Source organism: Danio rerio, chromosome 10 (genome assembly GCF_052040795.2).
Source record: "Danio rerio strain M-AB ecotype USA chromosome 10, GRCz13ab, whole genome shotgun sequence".
NCBI classification, from domain to species: Eukaryota; Metazoa; Chordata; class Actinopteri; order Cypriniformes; family Danionidae; genus Danio; species Danio rerio.
The window spans coordinates 4925480-4949286 of record NC_141030.1 but is presented as its reverse complement, the minus strand read 5'-3'; the positions used below and the strand labels follow the sequence as shown (position 1 = coordinate 4949286).

The window sequence follows — 23807 nt, the reverse complement described above, 5'->3', positions numbered from 1 at the left end:
CAGCAAGAAAACAGTTAAACAGAGCATCTACAGCGTGAGAATCAGAGATAAGGCATCTCATAATCTACTTTCATTTTCGCTCTCGTGGATAGGGAAACCTTGTACGCACAGACATCAATTAGCCTATAAATAATTAATTTCATCTGTTAAGCGCAAAGATTTGTTTCAAAACTTTTTCTAAATTCAGTTCTAATTTCCAGCAAACGAATAAATGAACAATAATAAGGAAATGTGCTCAAAAACCTGAGTTATATCCTAAAACACATGCTGTGCACCATACATTCTAAAACCTGACAGGTGGGCAAATCTCAGCTTGTTTTTAATAAAACAAATATACATATGCAGATAATTAATAATACTGCTAATAATAATAACATTATACCAAAGCAAATTGTTATGAATGAACTGAAAAAGCCTCCCGAGATGAAGAAGGCATGAAGGCGGTGGTTTGTAAATTTATGTAGGCTAAAAAAATAATATGTTTTGTAATATTTTAGTCCTTTATATTTATATCCTATATATATATATATCTTTATTATATCCTATATATATCCTTAATATTTAAATTATTTTTCATTTGTTAATATATTTGCGTAATGCTCTACGTCTACGAGGCGCACAACTAACGCACTCTGCGCTGGACTTTAGACCGGCTTTGTTTTGGTCTATTGAAAAATCTATTATAGTTTCTCAAAATAGCAACGCACCAGCAATGCGCCTCAGAACGCCTTCTTCTTTATACCAGAACGCCAATGGGCGCACAAATGAGCGCAAATGCATTTGCTATTGAAAACAGTGTGGCGGAAAACGTCAAAACGACTCTTGCGCCAAGCTGGAACTAGCAAACAACAATTGCGTCGTGCCTTGCGCCACATTGCGCTGGGTGTGTGATAGGGCCCTAAATGTTTGTGTTTTAGAGCCTTTGCAGGCTATATTAGCACATAAACTCCAGTAAAGTGACATCCATCAAACATATATTATTCTATTTACACGTCTTATTTTACCTTTGCATTAACAAAACGTATGACATTAATCATGATTAAATATTTTAATTAACTGACAACCCTATTAGAGACAGTTAATGTCACTGAACTTGACATGCCATTTTACAAAACGGAGTATAATTTAAAAGTGTTGACGTCCGCGGTAATAGGAATTGCAAATGATATTCCCTGAGGTCTGCTGTCAGTGCCGTTTATGCAGTTTGATAAGGAGGAGCAGGAATTATAAATGTCACTGTGATGTTCATTTCGGATCTGTTGTGGATCTGTGTTTGTGTTTCTGCTGGTTTCTCATGCATCCCCTGACCCAGAGATGGGAAAACCCAGCAGGGATGGATGAGTAAACCCATCACACGAGAGGTCAGATATTTCCATGGGTCTCTTTTTCTCACGCAAACTCAAATGTCAATGATCTTTCTCTGTCTAAGACACGGAGTCGGAGGACATTTTTCATTCTGTCACTGGAGTATTGTTGCCGGTGGTGGATAAATTGGTTAATATCTAACCGTAGAATAAATATACATGGATGAAAATACACCACCATATGGAGGATGAAAACTACAAAAACAATAAATAAATAAATAAATTGGTAAATAAATCTGTGGGTGGGGGAGTTAAGTTTAGCATTTTCCTGTTCCCCTAACATTTGTGTGATTTATAAAATTATTTGCCTATAATTATTTATTATATTTATATTGTTTTATTTTTTTATTTATGCATAAATTTATGTATGTATTTACTAATTAATTTATATATTTGTGGAGTTATTTATATATTGTTTTTATTGGAGGTTTTGTCCTCCACACCGGCATAAGAAAAAATAAATAAATACTAAATAAAAAAAATAATAACAAAATTAATTTCCAACAATAACTTGTGCAGAAAACATGTCTTATGATCAGAATGCTTAAATAAGGATAGTGAAAATCAATTTAAAAGCATGAAAAAATGTTAAATAAATAAAAATGCAAGCAAATAAATAAATAAATGTGGTTTTTGTTTGTGTTTTATTTTTTTTAATTTGACTGGTCCCTTTTGATGGACCTTGTGCATACATACACCAAGAAACCTGCAAAAACAATAAACAAATAAATACACAAATATATAAATAAACTAGTAAATAAATACACAAATCCATGCATAACTACAACAGAGAATAAATACATTTGCAAATAAATAAATAGCTAAATATGCAAATAAATAACTAAATAAATAAATAAATAAATAAATGTATAAAAAATTCACAAATTCCTGCATAATTTATATATATTTAATAATAGTGTGGGCAGGTAAATAATTGTAAAAAATTACATGAATTTTGGGGAAGTAAGAAAATGCTAAAATAATTATATATTTATTTATGCAGGAATTTATGGATTTATTTATATCAATACATACATACATACACATATATATATATATATATATATATATATATATATATATATATATATATATATATATATATATATATATATATATATATATATATATATATATACATATATATATATATATATATATATATTGCAGGTTTCATCCTTTATACCACCATAAAAAAAATATTAATAAAAATTTAAACTAAATAAATAAATAAATATTAACAAACAATATCATCTACAACAATAACTTGTGCAGAAAACTTATTTTATTCACAGTATGTTTAACATTTTTTTTCTCTGGAGAAAGTCTTATTTGTTTTATTTCGGCTAGAATAAAAGCAGTTTATAATTTTTTAAAAACTATTTTAGGGTCAAAATTATTATGTGACTTGTTTAATTATGGTAATTATGTGACCATTATTATTATATGACTTGCCTAATTAATTACCCTAACCTGTTAAGCTAATTAACCTAGTTAAGGTTAAAAATCTCTCAGTTAAACAGAAAATGAGGAAAAAAATAAACAGGGTGGCGAATAATTCAGGAGGGCTAATAATTCTGACTTCAACTGTACATCAAGAAAAATTATTAATGTGTTCAATCATTCGTTCATTCCTTCGTTTGTTCGTCAGTCCATCCATTCAGACAGACAGACAGACAGACAGAGAGAGAGAGAGAGCGAGAGAGAGAGATTTTTTTTATTTACTTTCTGAGATGTGCTTTTCTATTAAAATTATAATCAATCAAGCGAAAATTAGGTAATTTATTAATTGAAATATTAAATTTACTGTAGAATATATTGCTTTAATGTTTTTTTTCCTCTTTTATATGGTTTGGCATTCTCATATTTTTCAGAACAAATTATTATTCATTTTATACACATCTAAACAAATGCTAATCCCATAAATTCAGCTTTTCAGAATATAATCTCATCACATGTACATACAGTACAACCCAGGAATGACTTATGTATTAATTTCTTTATTACTTAATTCATAATTGCTTTAAAAAACAATTAAAAATTTCCTCTTATAACCTGTATTATTCACACAAAAAATAAGAATTTTCTGAAAATAAATTGTATAAAAAAGGTATTTATTGACAAAAAGAGAGCTGGGATGCATTTCCATTGGATTTATTTAGAGCTGAGAATGTGGTGTGGAATATATTGGAGACAATCCTTTTTGTCGGGGTGGGTTGGTCTCCCTGGAGTCTCATTTACAAAATATTGGCTCAGCCAAACTGTCCACACATTGATTTAGTGCCGTCCTGCGATACCTATGTCCCGCCGCTAACATCGCCATGGCAACCCCTGAGTGCATGGTCCGCTGATGTGGTAATATTTGATGCAAACATCAGTCAGAGTCCATGCATACAGATCACTTTCACCGCTGGCTTGATCAAGTAGGAGTTTTAAGGTTAAACAGCCTTTTAAGAGTAAAAAAAAAATCTAAACTGCTAAATTACAGTTAAATTACTGCTCAATTACTTAATTACAGTGGTATATTTTTATATACACTTTTATATATACCTCATAACCAGCAGTTGAAGTCAGAATTATTAGCCCCCCTTTGATTTTTTTTTCTTTTTTAAATATTTCCCATGCCACTATTTTTCCCCAAACCATTGTTATACAATGACTTGCCTAATTACCCTAACCTGCCTAGTTAACCTAATTAGTTATAATTAGTAATTAGACACTAATTGTTGACATTACCTAATGTTAAAGGCGCCAACAGACTCATAGCTAAGTTTGTTTTTGTTGTTTGTTTACCTGTTATTATTAGTAAATACATCAACATTGTCTAACAGCTGATCTTTATTTTGTATTTTCCATTAGATTCAAGTCAGGTGATCGGCTGGACCATTCTACAGCTTGATTTTTTTTTCTTCCTGAAAACTATTTGAGAGTTTCCTTGGCTGTGTTTTGGACTGGACGAGTGTCCGCTGAGGTCCAGCGTTCTCCAGCTTCCGCCGCCTAGACTGCAGCTCTGCACAAGACGTTTTTCCATAGGAGAAATGGTCGTGCCCAGCTGAGCCTGGTTTCTCTCAAGGTTTTTATCCTTCATTTTGCCAATTGGTGAAGTTTTTTTCTCGCCGCTGTCAAGCTGGCTTGCATAGTTCGACACTGTTTCAATTCACTATAATCTTCCATGTGAAGCTGCTTTGACACAATCCACTTTGTAAAAGCGCCATACAAATAAAGGTGAATTGAATTGATTAGATTTTTTCTGGAAACAAATCCAACGTACTCTGCATTGCTAGTGCTCAACTCTGAAGAGTGAGCTACAGTGTGTTTCCCCTCCATTTATTCATTAATTTTCTTGTCCGCTTAGTCCCTGTCACCGACTCGGTCCCAGTCATTCCCCAAGCTGGCCAGCAGAGGCCACCATCTCCGGACTTCTAAGCATTACATCATCCTTTCACTCTGATCATGCACACCTGAACTGAATCCCGTTAATGACCCACGTACCCTTTATAAGCCAGCACCAAACGCTCATTCAGGGCGAAGTCTTGTTTAGCCCTGGCCAGCATTTCTGAGCGTTATTCCTGCCTGATTCCCTGTGTATTACTCCAGCCTGTTCCTTGACTCTGCTTCGCCTTCTGCCTGCCCACGACCCCCGCTTTGCATACGGACTCTGATACTCGCTGCCTGCCCTCGAACCACGCCTGTTATACGGACTCTGATGTTTGCTATCTGCCCACGACCCACGCCTGGCTCACGGACTCTGAAACATCCACACACACTCATTCACACACTCTACGGACAATTTAGCCTACTGGAGCACCTGGAGGAAACCCACGCGAACACAGGGAGAACATGCAAACTCCACACAGAAACGCCAACTGAGCCGAGGCTCGAACCAGCGACCTTCTTGCTGTGAGGCGACAGCACTACCTACTGCGCCATTCCGTCGCCATCCCCTCCATTTAAAAAATGATATTCCAATTTAAATATAGCAAACAAAAATGCTCAGAATATATTGTCTGCATCTTCTCTACCAGTGTCAATAATGAAAGAGAAGTGGGTTGCAGCCTGGGACGAGGATTTGGCCTGATAGTTAATGATTAAACACAAAGGAGGGTCTTCCCCTCGCAGACGCATTGAGAGCTGCTGGCCTGAGGGGGAAACACACACTCACACAAACACACACACACACACAAAGCAACATGCGCTCTCTGCATTCCTCCAGTCTCTTTGTCCAAACTGCATACATTAAACGCTTGACGGCACATCCTCGCCGCAAACAGATGCGTGTGTAGCGCCTGCCATGACAAATTATCATCTAATAGCAGCTGCCCGGTGAAACATCATTTTGTATGGTGGGCGTTAACAAAACGTGCTCTGCTGGTGTACGTAAGGATGCTTCAGATGAAGGTATCAGATGGAGCTTTTAAAAGTAAAAGCAGCTCAAATGTGCATTTTAAAGCGTGTTCTGCATACCTGTCAACATGTGGATGTGAAAATAAGGGAGATGAGGGATGACCCCCCCCAAAAAAATCACAAAATTACTGAAATGAACTAAAAACTGGAGCTGTTTTATTGTAACTAAACAGTTAAATAGTCAGTAATATGTTTTATTGTTATTATTTCATTCATTCATTCATTTTCTTGTCGGCTTAGTCCCTTTATTAATGCAGGGTCGCCACAGCGGAATGAACCGCCAACTTATCCAGCACATTTTTATACATCGAATGCCCTTCCAACCGCAACCCATCTCAGGGAAACATCCACACACACATTCACACACACACTCATACACTACGGACAATTTAGCCTACCCAATTCTCCTGTACCGCATGTCTTTGGACTGTGGGGGAAACCGAAGCACCTGGAGGAAACCCACGCGAACACAGGGAGAACATGCAAACTCCACACAGAAACGCCAACTGAGCCGAGGTTCAACCAGCGACCTTCTTACTGTGAGGCGACACGGTGAAATTATCTAACAGTTATCAAATCTCATTAACCTTTTCTTCACTGTATAACACATTCTGATTAAAGAGCAGCGAGTGAATCTCTCATTTATTTGGATTGTTCAATTGTTTACGTTAAATAACAGAGGTGTCACTTTAAAAATGCACACATCTAACGTTATAATGAAAGCATTTGATTGCTTTCCTAACTTTTTAGGCTAATTTTAAGAGTTCACACTTAGCTGATGAATGATTATAAAGCTTGTTTGGCATGCTGTCCCGAGAGAGAGCCCTGAGCTCATAAGATCCTTGAGCTCGGGCCTCCCTCCCGTTTGTAAGGCGAGAGGGGAGTTTGAGCTCAGGTGGATCTCGAGAACTCCCCTGCTGTAGTAGCTAATAAACAGATAGTGATTTCTCTTAAGAGATAACTACTTACTAGGAGCATGTCTATGGTGCTGATTTGGATAAATCAGTCAACTTAAGTTGCATGTTTTTAGATGGTGGAAGGAAACCGGGGAACCCTGGGGAAACCCACATGAGCACGGAGAGAATGTGTAAACTCCGCACAGAAACGTCGGCTGGCTTGCTAAGGACTAGAAGCAGTGACGTTCTTGCTGTGAGGCAACAGTGCTAACCACTGGGCCACCATTCCACCCACTTAGGAAAGGAGGAGGAGAAGGGGTGGAAGGGGGGATTCTTCAAAATGAAAATGGCTGTCATATGGAACTTTATTTATTGTGAATCGTCTGATTGGTGAATCTTAAATTGAATAATGCAGGACCGGCTGCAAGCAATCTTAAGCACGTTATCCTCTCGAAATTAGTTTATAAATAAACAAAATTTATTAAACAAAATTAAAATAGGACAAAATTAGTTCTGTTCGAAAAAAACCCCACCAAGATCGACATCTTTAGATTTTATTATTATTAATTATGTGTCCCGTCTGTCCAAACACGCACCCCAAACCCAGATTTCACTGCGCTTCAAATCGTGTGTACAGAATCCATTTGGGAAAAACGTCTATTTATCACAATGGAGCGCATCAGCTGACAGTCACGCACTGCTACATGACTGTTTTGAGGATTGCATAGCAGGGGCGACGGCACCTGTAATGAAAAGGAAAGGGAATCCCGCCATTTTTATAATTATTTAAAAGTGTTTTCATGCCTAAATAAAACGAAAGCACATAACAGACTCACATTTAAGAGCAAAGGGTGGCCCCTGCGGTTTAGCAGTATGGGTTGTGTACAGGGCCGAAAACTGGGGTGGAGGTGGGGTTCTCTATTCTGCCGCACTAGACGTGGATATAACTGAGGGCGCGGGTGGTGAGGGTAGTTTCAGGGACGCCGCTCTTTCTATTCTGCCGCCCTAGACACGGATATAACTGAGGCGCAGGTGGCGAGGGTAGTTTAGGGGACGCCGCCCGAGGCGCGGGTGGCGAGGGTAGTTTCGGGGACGCCGCCCTCTCTATTCTGCCGCCTAGGTCGCCTCTATGTACGCACCGGCTCTGGTTTTGGACAGGGAGGATCGGCTCTTTAATGTTTATTGTTACCCTTCAGAGAAATACAGGAAAATACAGGAAAATACCTAAATACCTTAACAAGTTGATAGTGGGATAGAATTGTAAAATATGGGAGAATCCTGGGAAAAACAGGAGGGTTGACAGGTATGGTGTTATGTGTTGTACCTCATAAATCTGTGTGCTGCCTTTTCTAATTAATAATTCAGGGGCAGACAACATAGGAAACAGCATTGGATGGCGACTGGTGAATTCACAGTATGCACCTTTCTGTGGATAATTGTTTGCCTTTCCGGCAAACACTTTTGAATCATTTATTTAGATGATTTATGCAAAACAAGCTGACTTTTATTTGTTTATTAGACTGAGGAAGTAAATAAAGATGCCCTAAACAAAATGCTGCATTTAAAGAATAAGAAGCACCACGTCTGACTCTACAACAGTGATATAGTGCAATTATAGAAAAAAAATGGATTTGATTAGAATTATTTTCGTAAAACTTCACAGAATTAGGAACAATTCACTCATTTACTGTACTATATTTCGGCTTAGTCCCTGATTTATCAGGGGTTGTTACAATGGAATGAACTACCAATTACTCTGGGATAGTGCATGCTTTATGCAGCGGTGCCTTTCCAGCTGCAAATAAGGTAGAAGTAACTTAGAAGTAAGGTAGAAGTAAGATCTGAACCCAACGCGATTCATTTATTCGACTCTGAGTCAAATATTTCGCTAAAGAATCTATAGTTTTAAACATGCTGCACTTTTAGATTTAAACCTCAGCTGGATGTTTTCTTTCACTTGGAGCTGTTACACACTGCATGGAAGGTCATTTTCTAAAACCCATAATAGGACCAATGTGGACGTGGTAATGCTCGAATCCACGCCAAAACTGTCAGTTTGAGTGTTTTTGAAAGTTTTTTGATGTTAAACCTTAAAAAACAAACAAACAAACAAAAACAAATATGTTGTGCCTTTATTTCTTTTCAGAAGATTTTGGTCTTTGTATTTTTAAGATACAAAGATCTCTAGGTCGCAGATCATTCACCACAGAAGAACAGTGTGGGTAAAAGTTTTGGAAAGTGATGGCGTTCATTTGCATAACACCACCAAAAACAACAGTTTTTTTTTTTTTAAACCAGTTCACTAATTACTACAAAACGTAGCATTCCCACACCGGATTTCATCATTCTACTACTGCGAAGGATGTGCTTCTGAGTATTAATTACAGCACACTGAAAACCCCACTGGACGAGCGCCGCGTTGCGTCATAAATATTCATGAGCCACCCCTTCGCCATAGTAGAACTGGTACATTCGGGCTCCCGGCCCCGCCTCCCACTCTCATCAGCGTCTGTGTATGTGTGTGTGTGTGTGTGTGTATGTGTGTGTGTGCGTGAACTCCTTGAGCATTCACGATCGCCTCTAATCACTGATCTCCAGTCAAACAGCAAACCCAGCAACGCCGAAACGCGGCAGAAGACACAGACCATGGAATATCGCTTTTCCCAATCTATGCCACACAAACACTGATGGATTAATTGCGGAATATTAATCGTCCATCGCACGGTAAGTTGTTGGAGGAGGTCGGAGGGGTGAAATGATGAAGCATGTGGTAGTTGCAACCTGCCATTGTCTCCAGCGTCCAGTGATATTTGGTGTCCATTTGTGCATCTGTTAGCAAGGAAGCGGTGACATTTCCTAACACTATTGTTATTTTGGTTTGTAAAATAAACGCGGATACAAACGCGGCGGGGGTCTTTAATAGTAAATCGTGGGCAACTTGGGTTGTTCGGACACCCAGTGAAAGCTACACGTTGGAAACAAGTGATCTTCTCAGCCTGCCGTCATGATGGAGCGTCTCTGTGATGATTGACACCTGTCCTCGTGGTATGAAGCATCAGTCATTCAATTCACATTGGATATCATTACATGTATTAGTGGTGAAGTTTCGATGTTTTTCGCTTATTTATGAATGAAATAAATAGGCTAATGCGTATTTTTACACTCAAATAAAACCAGCATTATGCATTTGACATGATTTATTTGGTTTAATAACCGCATGGATCCACATAAGCCCCAGAAGAAAATGCATTCAGTCAGATATAGCCTATATCTGGATAGGAAAGGAGAGTCGTCAGTCTTGTTGGCGATCATTTGGGATGCATGCAAAATAGATTGAGGGACTGAAGTATATTACTGAAGACATGAATTGGTCACATGATTGGGGAACCCTCAAGTTAGTGGGTTGCATTGCATGTTTAAAGGATGGTCTCTGGATGCTTGGGTTTCCCAAATTATTGGCATTAATTAGAAACCATAAGAGTGCTCGGGTTTTGATCACACTTGACCTGAAATCCCAGAATTTAGCTTCAAGTCATGCTGGCTAATACACGACATTAAGTATTAACCCAAAATTAGCTTGTGTATATATATATTTTAGATTAATTTGTGTTGAAATATGGGTGTTTTCATTTATTCAATAATTCTAGTTAGAATGCGAGGTCCCTGCATCGCTGCTTGCAGCTTTAATTATTATGATTATTTTTAGATAGTTTCGATACTAATAAATTAGTGTATTATCGTTAGTTATTTTTTATTTAGTGGTCTTTTAGTGTGTAATACAAATGCATTTGAGATAAATAGTAATGGTATGGTTGAACGTAAATGAAAAGGTGTTTTGGTTATTTACTTTATTGACAATGTGATTTTTGGTGCATGAATAGCAAACTTTGAAAGGGATAGCTCAACCAGGTAATGAAAATTCTGTCATCGTTTACTCGCTGCTTTAAGTTTTCTTTTTCTTCTTTTAAATGCTAAAGAACATTGTCGGAAACATGTAAGCATTGACTTCCATTGTATTTGTTTTTTCTACTGTGGAAGTCAATGGCTACAAGTGCTGCAACTAACGATTGTTTTAATAATCTATTAATCTTTCGATTATTTTTTCGATTAGTAAATGAATCCGATAAAACAAAACAAGAAAAGCATTCATTTTTAACCCTTTATTCAAAAAAGCTTATCCCTGTGCTGTCATAATAATAATAATAATAAGAAGAAGAATAAGAATAATAAAAATAAGAATAAAGACGTAAATAAAAAATCTTACATATAAAAAAAAAAAGCTAAACTTTTTTTCTCGCCTCCTTCGCCATAGTATTCTACCGCGACATTGCGCAAAGGGAGAAAATGACGTAAGTAATAACTAGTTATGATCTGTTACTGAACCAATATCGAATTAACGAGAGAAGCAGTGGTGGCTGCACAAGTCTTCACATTGTTTTACATACGTTGTTCAGCAACGTGGACACCACCAAATGGTGTTGAAAGAGTCACATACCGTATTTATAAGATACAATTCACCCCAAAAATTTCATTTCTGTCTTCATGTAATGTATTTCCGACCGCAAAATCACACGTGAAGTGAGCTGACTGTCAGCCTCTGAATGAAGTCTACTTTAGTGAACAGAACCTGCATAAGCTGTGAATAACAGCTAATAAAGTTGTAAATAACATTCAGTTTGTGGCACAGAGGGATGGTTTGGGAGCCACGGGAGAAGTGAACAAGTGAAGTGAAAATGAAACCGAAAGCGCACACAGTGTTGCCAGATGTAGCTGACTGATTCCAGCCCAAAAAGTATCCCAAACCCGCCGAAATGCAGAAACACCCACCCAGTCTTCTGTATTCACGAAAATCACGTCAGTGACAGATTTTAAGCAGGAAATGACAGATTGTAAGCATATGTCTCAAACACAATAATTTAGCATCAGAGTTGTCATCAGCATTAATGACCAGGACAAATCTAAAGTCTGTTCAAGTCCACCATTCCAAGTCTATACAAAATTGAGAATTTTAACCAACAGTACAGCTACACCTATTGCTGTTTTAGCAAAGGTTTGAGATTAACAATAATAACAGCCCACTCATAACCTTTATTTTATATCTACAGAATCGTGAGAAAATCGTGATCTTTATTTTAGGCAAAAAAAAAATTTGCGATTCTCATTTTAGCCAGAATCGTGCAGCTCTACAATATAGCGCATGTACAAGATCAGATTTGGATTGATACCAGCTGGCCGATAACCGATCCAGCAAAAATATGCAGTATCGAACCAATATCCAATCCAAGTATTGGATCGGTGCATCCCTAATTTTGTGTTGCACATTTGTTTTGCTTTATGGTTTTACAAAACATACGTTCCATATTTTGGAATGAGAGTTGAATGAAATGAAATTCTACAGTGATAACCTAATTTTCAGCTTCTTGTGTAATTAATAGACTTTGTATTGTTATTGCTTGGTTTGTTTATCGAGTTTTGTTTGACTAGTCAATTAGTTCGGTACGACAATTCTGATAAACTTTAATGAAATCAGTCACGTCGCACATCTCTTACATAAACAACCTCGCTGCCTAAAACTATTTTAGAAACTCTGGTAGTAACCCATATAAAGTTAGAAATAAGGTTTGATTAGCCTAGATTTCATCAATGTTGAAATACGGATGTTTTTATTCTAGGAATCTGCAAATGAGGTCTCAATTGGGTTGAATAGTCTGGGTTTTCTTTTTAAGATTCATTCTAGATTTAATTTGTTTGTTCTATACTTCACTATTGCTACCTATTTTGTTTTACTGTCATATAGTAAATATGCTTTTGAGGTTTTTGGAGCAAAAAGTAAGTCAAGCATTGTCTGTGATTTGTTTGCCAAGGAGGACATCTGTATTCATTCGTGTCAAATAACCCAGCCAAAACTCTGCTTCATTAGCTGCTCCAAAATCTAAAATCACAGGGAAATGACAGTTTGATAATAATGTTGTTGAAGCCTCATCGCCAGCCCGATTCCTTAAATCTGATTGGTTGGTGATGGGACTGTTGTTCCTGGACCAACAAGGATGTTGTTGAACATAGCTTGTGTAGGACAAGGGAAAGCCTACAGAGGGATTCATTTAGCAACATCTGTTCATGTGCAGGGAACACATGGCTGATAGACGGATGCTAATCTCACAGACCGCCTGAGCTATCAAAGAGCAAATCCTGCTCCAGGATTTTTCACAGCAGTTTTGAAGAAATGTCACCAATTTCTGTGATAACAGAGCTTATTTCTTTGAACGGGTTGACGCTGTGGTGTATAATTTGAAACACTGCGCTGTTTGCTTAGCCTGACCTTTTAAATTTGGACTCATGCAGGGGAGTGAGTAAATTGCGACCAACTTTTAAAAAAAGACAAATGATGGAAGAATAATTTAGGGCTGCAACTAACGATTATTTTAATAATCGATTAATCTGTTGATTATTTTTACGATTAATCGATGAATCAGAGCATTCATTTCCAACCCTTTATTCAAAAACTGAATTCAAATATTTAGAGCACAAACATGTTGTCCTTGAATATCCCTGAGCTGGTAAAACTACTACTACTACTACTACTACTACTACTAATAATAATAATAATACTAATATTAATAAAATTAAAAACTTCTAAAAAAATCTTAAATCAAGATCCTTACTACACATGATATAGCATAATGCTGCGTTCACACCAGATGCGGAACGCACGGATAAATCGCGATATTCGTTCGTAAATAGCCGCGTGAACATTTGAGTTTACTCGCTTCATTCGCGCTTCATTCGCGTCAAATTCACTTCAGAGCACAGGGCTCAACAGTAAGGACTGCCCGATGGCCCGGGGACAGTGTGAGAGATGCTCGGGACAGTAGACAGAATTGTTACTGGCCCGATCGGGGCAGTGCTGCCTTGTCACTAAATTTTAAGAGACGGCAACATGACCGCGACATTAAATTATGAGGCTAAAGGAAATGTCTGTTTCTAACTTTGTGGAAACATTTAAATGGGTACAGCATGACGAAAAAAATGTGATGTTTTGCTTAGTTTGCCGTCACTTTTAAGTCAGCCACCTTTTGTTTTGCAATAAAATACGTGCACGTTTTCCATACTGCTATATTTTACTGCTAAATATTTTTCAAATATTTAAATTCTACAACTACTGACAATAATTTCATTCATTCATTTTCTTTTCGGTTTTGTCCCTTTATTAATCTGGGGTCGCCACAGTGGAATGAACCGCCTGACATTATTTCGTGAAACATTATTTAATATATGTGGCTAACTTTTTTATTTCTTTTATGGGGCCAGTGAAAATTTTGGCAGGGCAAGTAAAAATCTGAACCACTGGTCCAATCGGGCCAGTAGAAAAAATCCTTAGCGTTGAACCCTGGAACATATGCGGATTCGCATGATGCGCTGGGCTTCTGTCTGCCGGGTGACTCTAGCTTAATTGCTAAATGGCTAACATGGCTTTTATGAAAAAAATAACAGTGTTTATGTGCTTTATGAAGGCTTAAAAACAGTCAGCCACTACATCCTTTCAGAGGTGCATCCAGCTCTGTTAGCTCATAACCTCATCCAGAAACCTAACCTGGGGTCCGTTCTTCGTACGTGGATTACTCAGTTAGCTGGATTTGGATATTGATTGATTTGACACGATCCAGGATCGTTTCGTTCTTCAAAGCTGATCCAAGAGTTGTTGTCATAGCAACAGTTCTGCCAGGTCAAACCTGATCGGGAGCAGGTTCAATTCATATAAACAGGATTAGATCGGCTCAGTGCATGCAAAGATAATAGAGAAAGTATGTTCTGAATTCTGATATTTTCTTACAGTAGTAGTTATATACACTTGGGAAAATGGTACATATTTTTTAACTATATATATAGTTATAGTCATTAATAAAATAAATTGAGTTGTACATATTAATAGAACTTATGCAATTTGCACCCTTGAAATAAAAGTACAAAGACTGCCACCTGGTGGTGCAAAGAGAAAACTTATTGATATGAACTTTTTAGTTCGCTTTAGAACAAATTGTGTATAATAGAAATGCACAATATGTGACTTTTTTTTTTAAAGCAATAATACATTTATGCAGTCATAAACATGTTTTGACAGTTAATATGCCAGTGATTTGATGCTTCACAAAAGTTGCAAACGCCTTTACCAATATGAAAACGCTTTTGTAAACAACCAGTTATTCTTTACACCGATTAAAAAACGGCTACTATAATAAAGAAAATCTTTTCTAAATGTAGAACTAAATACATTGATTTGTATTGAAATACATGATGAATACTCTTGACACATGAAAGTGTAAAGCCTGCAGCTCACAACGTGTCATATTTAACAAGCCGTTTACTGCTAATTTGATGTAATTTTGCTCACATGGATAATTGAATATTAATCAGATGATGTCAATACTCTGCTGTGCCGTCAGCCAATCGTTGCATTGCTGATCATGATTTCGAGGATCGATAGATCTGTCCTTCACAACACACGCAGCGATCTCAGATCAGTTCATCCAGACATTCTAATCTGATTCGCGAACTTGATTGAAGAACCAAATTAGCGAGAGATCAGTTATCAAGATTAAAAGATCCAGGATCTGCCAAATAATCTTAGATCATTTAAGCGAGGTACGAAGAACGGACTCCTGGATGACGGAGGCTTTCAGCGGTGCTTCTGACTGAGCCAAGCCCAGTTTGATGAACTGTTGTCAGTGTCGGCTGGAGGATTTTCCCCGGGACACCGACAACAGGCGATACGTCACAATCACTCCCCCATAAGAGCAAGCTTCTGATTGGTTAATGCGGCGCGAATTTCCGCTGAAGTTCAGATTTTCGCACTCGAGTGATTCGTGATTAAGATTAATGATCCAAAAAAGGCGAGTGAATAAAAACACGTCTTTAGTCTTGCTATGCAAAGTAACTATAGCACTGCTGCTTCACTACTGTTAATAACGCTTTCATTGGCAAGTTTAAAAGATTCTATCTGGCCCCGGGAGTTTTGTTTGGCGATCATTATTTTAGAACTATTCTAGAAATGTGTTTGAGATCCAGGCACTAATGTTGGATGAGACAGCCTGGCACTACAATCTCTACTCTCATTCATTCTAAAGGTGTTCGGTTGGGTTGAGGTCAGGACTCTGTACAGGCCAGTCAATTTGCTCCACACCAAACTTGCCCATTAATCTCCTTATGGACAATCCCAAAAGCTGGGAGCCTGAAGTTGTCCAAAATGTCTTAGTGTGCTGAAGCCTTATGTTTCCTCTCTAGACCTGTACTATAAATACTTATGATACATTGTCACAAAAATAGTTGCGATAAGTAATATTATTGTCATTTTAAGACCATTATTTGTGAATGTGCTCCATTTTTGCATTGTCACTTTAAGTGGACTGCAAAGCTCAACTGGACAACTTCTCCCTACTTATCAGTAGTTTTCAGGAAAATGTGAAAATTCGCCTTTTCTTCAGCTGTCAGTGAACATTTCTAAAAGAGTGCACTGAGCTTGCTGACTCCCTCAGCAGAGATTTTTATGTTAACATGATGGGCGATATACAGTTGAAGTCAGAATTATTAGCGCACCTGTTTTTTTTTTCTCTCCAATTTCTGTTTAACAGAGAGCAGATTTTTTTCAACATATTTCTAAACATAATAGTTTTAATAACTCATTTCTAATGACTGATTTATTTTATCCTTGCAATGATGACAATAAGTAAATATTTTTACTAGATATTTTTTAAGACACTTCTATAAAGCTTAACCAGTTAAACTCCGCCGGATTTGTGACGTCATCGACTTTAGCTTTAAGATTTAAAGGGCTAGCGTTGCACCAGACCCCCTTAAGTCGTTTGAAAGTGTAAAATCTTTATTTTATGCACATATGCATCACATTGGTTTTTATTCTACTGTACAAAAGTTATTTACACTTAAATACACAGTATTTTGGATACCCGAGCTGGGTATTTTTCATTGGTTCATTTTCATATTGTTCATATGACACATGTACAAGTTATAGCTCAAATGAAAGCTATTGCCGGTGCTCATATGGCTCTAGCATTCTTTTTACTGAATTATATTCACATATCAAACAGTTGCCAAGTGAATCGCCGTGTTTCCTTGGCACAGAAGTGAAAACAATACATTTATGATCAATAAGCAGCCCCAGATAGCACAGACAGCTGTCATCTCTTACCTTATGCTGTGCGCTTCAGGGCCATTCTCCCCTGTTTTTGAGGTGATGTGCATAAGTAATCCTTTTATATGTCTGACGTGGTCCAAACACAGTGAATTATGTTTGATCAAACTAAAGAATAGTGAAATATAAAAAAACAATTATCGATCCCTGTGGCTTGTACAGCACCTCTCATCAGTTGGAATACAATAACTTTTGCATAGATTATGGTGGAGACATTTGTCTTTTTTCCTATGATTACAGACAAGTGCAGGAGCCACTAAAATTAATTACAGCCAGCTAGACCACACAGAACCTAAACGGTACACTTTCAAATCTGAGTTTATAAAAAAAAAATACAAAAAGTGCCTCTTTTTTAAGGTGTTTATGATGACACAGACAACATATACAGATAATTTAAACACTTTCAATAGTGTTTTGTGAAAATTCAAAGGGTTTTCTTTAAAATGATACCACATTATTGCATTTACACCTCTGCATGTGGATTTGGGAAGCTTTTAAATTTGGGTTGGGAAAATCCAGGCGGAAACAGCAGCAGAGTTTAACTGGTTAAAGTGACATTTAAAGGCTTAACTAGGTTAATTAGGCAGGTTAAGGTAATTAGGCAAGTTATTGTATAACAATGGTTTGTTCTGTAGACTATCAGAAATTATATAATATAAAATATAATTTTGACCTTAAAATGTTTAAAAAAAAAAAGGAAAACTGCTTTTATTCAAGTCGAAATAAAACAAACAAGACTTTGCCCAAAAGAAAAAATATTATCAAACATACTGGGAAAATTCCCTTGCTCTGTTAAACATCATTTGAGAAATTTTTTTAAAAAGAAACAAAAATCATAGGGGGGCTAATAATTCTGACTTCAGTTGTATATTGCATCATCAAACTTACTGAGATCATGTCCATGTATTCCATGATCGGTAAATATGATGATTATCGTGACAGTCTTATTACTTTCACTGGAACTAAGGAGCCAAGCCCAACTCCTGAAAAACAACCCCACATCATAACCCTACTCCCACCAACTTTAAACTTTCCACGATTCAATCAAGCATGTACTGATGTCATTGTAACTCCCAAACCCAGACTCATCCATTGGATTGCCAGACAACGAAGCATGATAAGGCTTGGATGCAGCTGTCATGCCATGTAAACCCATTTCTGGAGCTCCCCACACCTGTTCTTTAGCTAATCTGAAGACCACATGAAGTTTGGAGGTCTGTAGATGTTGACTCTGAAAGTTGATGACTTCTCTACACTGTGACTCTCAGCATGTGTTGACCCCACTCTGTGATTTTTTTCCGTGCCCTTGTGGCCGAGTTGTTGTTCTTTCAAATTACTACAAATAACAGCTGATTGTGGAACATTTAGTAGTGGCGAAATGTCTTGAATGAACTTCTTGGTAGATGGCATCCTATCCCAGCTCTGCACTTCAATTGACTAAGCTCTTGACAGCACCGTATTCTTTCATGGTCTATCATATCATGTCTATATTGCGTCTGTAGGTATAATAGATGTATAATAGATGTCTTTTGGACATCCGTCGGTCGTGTAATATTTAGTGGGAGGCCATGGGTACTTTTATAAACCGAGTTTTTCCTGCTTTTGCTTAAAAAATAATAATAATAATAATCTGTCCATGACAACGCAAAAACGCACTATGAGGCATGTTAAGAGCACGCCGAACCAACAGGCTGAGATAATGACATTTTTATGTTAAGAAGTATATTTCTTGAGGAAATTGCATTCAAGTCAATACAAATATCACAACAGAGACGGATTACTGTCCCAGTTTTGAATGCAGAATATGCAATACATTTGCCACAAATAGGCATGGGCCTGTATAAGATTCTGACGGTATGATAACCTTGGATAAAAATATCACGGTTTGATGGTATTGTGATTACTGTTCTAAAATATATTCTTTTAATATGTCTATGTAAAAACAGGGTTTCTGCAAGTTTCATCTGGTCAAATGGAAGACTTTTAAAGACCTTTTTAAGACCATTATAAATTAAATTTCAGACTTTCACATGGAAAAATGCTAATAATTTTCAATAATAACAAGTGGAATTTTTCTCCTTACCTCAAAAAAATGTACTTCAGTTATTTCTTCACATATTTTAAATAATGTGGCAAAACAAGCAAACTCTAGTTCTATACATGTATATTTTTATTAGCATAACCTTTCTTTTTAAAAAAAGGCTAGTTTTAAAAGCTATAATAATCAAAGTTTATGCACAACAAATTTATGCATAAAACATGGAGATCTTTTCAAACAAATGTTATTGTAAGGATGTAAGGAAGACAATTAAACTATATTATTAAATAGTTATTAATTGTTAATTTTGTTAAAAGTGTTTTTTTTTGTTGTTGTTTTTTCTGCTGGAGATACTGTTGTCCTAAAAAAAAAAGTAAAAAAAAAATTATATATATATATATATATATATATATATATATATATATATATATATATATATATATATATATATATATAAATAAATAATGATGCCATTTAAATCTGTGTTTTTGGAACTAATGGAGACAGCACAAGTCAATGATTCATTTTCATTAATCAGCCTTACATGTTTACTACTCTAAAATACTTCAAATGTTTCTCAAAATAAAATATATTGTGTTCAAAGGGGAAAAAAGTTGTAGTTTTTTCAGGGTATCCCCCGGGTTTTAAAAATCCTTAATGTCTAAAATAAAAAAAGTATTAAATTCACTGAAATATGCTGTTGAGTCTTACTTTTTAACAGGCCTTAATTTTCATTAATTGTCCATGTAAAGGTATAGCCAATCAGTACAACCAACAAAGTCCTCTTATTAAAAAAAAAAACACTTTTAACAAAATTAACAATTAATAACTATTTAATAATATAGTTTAATAGTTTAAATTGCAGAAGATGTCATCACAATTGAAAGGTCGTTGTAAAGCCAGTCCTTCTGTCAATAGAAAAAAACAGGGATTCCGTAAACCATAAGATGTAGGAAGTAAAATGTACAGTTTAATGGACCAAATGTATGCCACCATCTATGATATACTGTATACTAACCTCCGTTAGACTGAGACGAGTGTAATGTTTGAAAACGCATAAAGAGGTCATTATGCTTGCCAAGGCTTTATCGGTAGATTTTCATTTGGAAAGTGTCCTTGGCAGTGTTTGAACAACATGATATATAGACAGGTATCAGATTGTTTAGTTGTAAAAGCACTATTTAATCGAAAGCGCTATGACCTGTGCCAGCTGCAGATATCCATCAGGAGTGAAGTCGGCCGTAATTCTGACCGGAGAGCCGAGAAGATGAATAATACTGTGATCCGCTGTGACCCATTTCACTCAGAAAAGTTAAAGCTTTGGTTAATTCTCCAAGGCAGCTAATCGGAAACGCCTCAGTCAGGGTTTTAATTATCCGGCAGCTAAAATGCAAAGGAAAATCGTGGTTTCCCCCAAAGAACAACTCTGCGTAGCACTGCTGACTTCCTTGAATGCCAGTAATGGGTTTTCCCTGTCTGTTAATTGCTGGTGAATTGGAAAGAGGATATAGTGCACAGCTCTTGAAGTGTTCGAAGCGAGAATTATCCACGCGAGACGCTTCGGGTTTATGTGTTAGTTCCAGAGAACACATTTAAACTGAACTCTGCTTGACTGTGCTTCATTTGCTCATTTCTGCTGCTGACATGTTTGAAATGGGTCAGATGAATACTTAACCCATCACTGGCTTAAAGCTCTTACTTTGGGGTCTTGGTTAATACATGTGAGAATGTTGATTGATAGACTTTACCTGTTAAAATTCAAGTTTTCTGCAGCATTGACCTTAATCTGAAATGCGGAGGTGCGCTCGTTTTCCTTTTTTTAAAGGAAGCCCTGGGTCACCCCAGCCAATGCCAGGGCATGTTGTCTGCGTAATTAGGGCGGGGCCTGCAAATAAAAAAAGGGGAGAGAGAGAGAGAGAGAGACAGACAGACAGACAGACAGACAGACACACACACACACACACACACACACACACACACACACACCTGCCAACGCAACAGTGATAAAAAGGCAAAAAACGGTCAAACTACTTGCTCTACAAACAAGTGTTTCTATAGAAAAGATCAGTTTGCAGTAGGAATTAGCTCAAAGGAAAGAAAAAGATTCATTTAGACGAGGCTTCAAAAGAATCGACTCTTTAAATCCGATCAGAGTCATCCAGCGATCATTTAAACCAGGGGTTCCAAAACTTTTCAGCCCGCGACCCCCAAAATGATAATGCCAGTGACTCGTGACCCCCAATATTCTCTGAGGTGGTGGTTATAAATACAGAAACCTTGTATGCAATGACGCACACACACCAATAGACCCAAGTCTATTCTTTGGTTTTTTTTTTATGTATGTCAGAGCTGTAAATGGGCTAGAAAGTTTAACCTGGTGTTATGTAATTACCCGAGAAGTCGCAATCCAATAGAACTAGTAACTATAAGCTACTATAGTAACTATATAGTTTATAGTAACTATAAATGACTATTTTTTCTCTTCAGTTGGTTATTGATAAAATACAGTAAGTCTTAAGGTTTAATAAAAATTAATTGATTTTTGAAAATCATCAGGTGACCCCCCCCTTCATTGTCCCGCGACCTCTCGGGGGGTCCCGACCCCCACTTTGAGAACCTCTGGTTTAAACGGACAGTTTACTTTAATTACGGCTATCGCTATCAAATTAAAAACCCGTTTATATTAAGCAGGGTAGCAAGATCGAAGTTTAAGACATTAGATTCTAAAATATGCACAGGCACCTTTCTTAATACATAATTACACTGTATTGACAAATCTAACAGAAACACCTAACACAAACACACATTCATACCAGTGTAGAGAAGAGTAAATGAGGTAAAATAAGAGTTTGAGAGAATTTAATGATGGAAAACCTCACAAACCACAAATAATCAATTTAACCCTTCTATGGTCTTTTTAGGGTTGCATTTAGTTTACATCAGTTCAGATGGAACTGTTACTTGCGTTCCTTGTGTGATGTGAAGAATTCCTCTGTTGAGCACGTGGCTAGCTGGTTGTTTGTTGTCCTTTGCGAGACCTGGAGTGGTTTGGAGTCGGTAGTTTCAAGTTTTGAAAGCGGCTAAAAGGCGAGTCGTGCTTGACTACTGGTTTTGCGGCACACTAAACTTAACTAGACTCTCGACGGAAAAGAAATAAAGAAATGTATCGGAGATGGGGAGCTGCGTGATTAATCCATTTTGTCTGCGTCCCTGTCAGCTCCAAGGAGTCCTCTGGGGTTCTCTGTGTTGGGTTCAAGTCTTTCTTTGGTCTGGGTGTTCTTCTTTGACATGGGGGTTTTCCTGGCCTGAGGTTTCTAGTTTTCTGGGGGTTTCGGGTTCTGGGGTTTGTCTGTTTCTGGGCGATGATCTTAAGAACAAGCTTTTATAAGGATGGTTTGTACCCACCTTCCAGGGCCAAGTTGACCAATGTTAAGTTAAACTTCCCTAATACATGTTTTATAGTTCTTTGTTCAGAAGGTTAGTGATTTGCATAGGTATTTTGATGTAGACTTAGGCAGAAATGTTCAAGTTTCTTAATGTTATTATGTTGTACACGTATTAAGATGAAATGTAAACCATTGTTTAGTACACCAAATTAGCTTTGCAGGGACATCAAACATCTATGATGTTTGAAACTATCTATGAGCTTGTTTAGCTGCGGTAAAGTTAAACATTGATTGCAGAAGTATTGAAACCATAATATTAATACAGGAGCAAAAGAAATGTTGCAAAACGCCTGATTACACATAAAGAAAGAATAAATGTTTACATTTAAAACATCAGTTTTAAGCAAGGAGCTTATAGAAGTTTTGACCATGTCTCTGTCCAGTGCTGTGAGCACATTTCTTTGTGTCATAATTACCTTGGAATCAGATTACAACTGACCATCCAGTCTTTTCCTGGGCAGAAGTTGGTGCTGTGTTGGCTAAGGTATTTGTCAAATAAAAGCAAAATAATTGTGTGTCTGATCGGCCGTAATCGTAACATTGCAATATCAAGCAGTTTTTGGCATCTAAAAATTAGTGGAAGTGAGACTAGAAGGCTCGAGCCAAAAAATTTCAATGGTGGCGCAAAAGTAGGGCTGGGTGATAAAATCAGTATCGGTATTTATTGAACGCACTCCATTGTCAAAATCGATTAAAAAAAAAAAAAGATTCGATATGAAGCGCTATAGTTTTATTAAAGCGTGGCTGCTGAGTGCGCACCTTGGAAGCAATGCCAATAAGTTCAGGTTGTAAGTTTGTTATTTCCAATGGAAGCACGTGACTTATGCTGCGTTCACACTAGACGCGGAACGCGCATCAAGCGCGAGTGATTTACATGTTAAGTCAATGCAAACGCGCGAATAGACATCCTGCGGCGCGATACTCTCGAATGGTGTGGTGCGAATAGCGCGATACACGCGAATGGCGTGGGGCGAATTGAGCGTTTTGCGCGTTTGACGCACTTAACAAGCGTTTAGCCCGAATCTCTCGAATTCGAAAAATCTGAACTTCAGCGGACATTCAACCTGTTGATAGTCTCCTGGGGGAAATCCTCCAGGCGACACCGTCAACAAGTCATCAAACTGGGCTGGGCTCAGTCAGAAGCACCGTTGAAAGCCTCCGTGATCCAGGTTCAGTTTCTGGAGGAGTTTATGAGCTCACAGAGCTGGATGCACCTCTGAAAGCATGTAGTGGACTCAGACACGACCCTACACGTATCGACGCTGTTCTTCAGCCTTCATAAAGTACATAAACACTGTTCATGTTCTTCATAAAATCCATGTTAGCATTTTAGCAACGAAGCTACAGTCACCGGGCAGACAGAAGCCCTGCCCATCACGCGAATCCGCGTCTGTTCTGAAGGGAATTTGACACACGAATGAAGCGGGGTTTGTCGCGCATATGAAGCGAGTAAAC

The 23807-nt window shown here is 37.3% G+C and overlaps 1 protein-coding gene across 4 annotated transcripts in view; it reads left to right on the top strand.

Moving 5' to 3' along the window:
• plppr1 (phospholipid phosphatase related 1) overlaps positions 1-23807 on the top strand; it is a 373756-nt gene that overhangs the window by 270055 nt on the left and 79894 nt on the right. For 2 of the 4 annotated variants that reach the window (NM_001441646.1, NM_001002132.2), the window contains exon 1: positions 9227-9388. The exons of the other annotated variants lie outside the window; for them this stretch is intronic. The gene's annotated coding sequence lies outside the window, so the exon portion shown is untranslated. Of the gene's footprint in view, positions 1-9226; positions 9389-23807 lie in introns of those variants that run through there. 4 annotated transcript variants of the gene reach the window in all.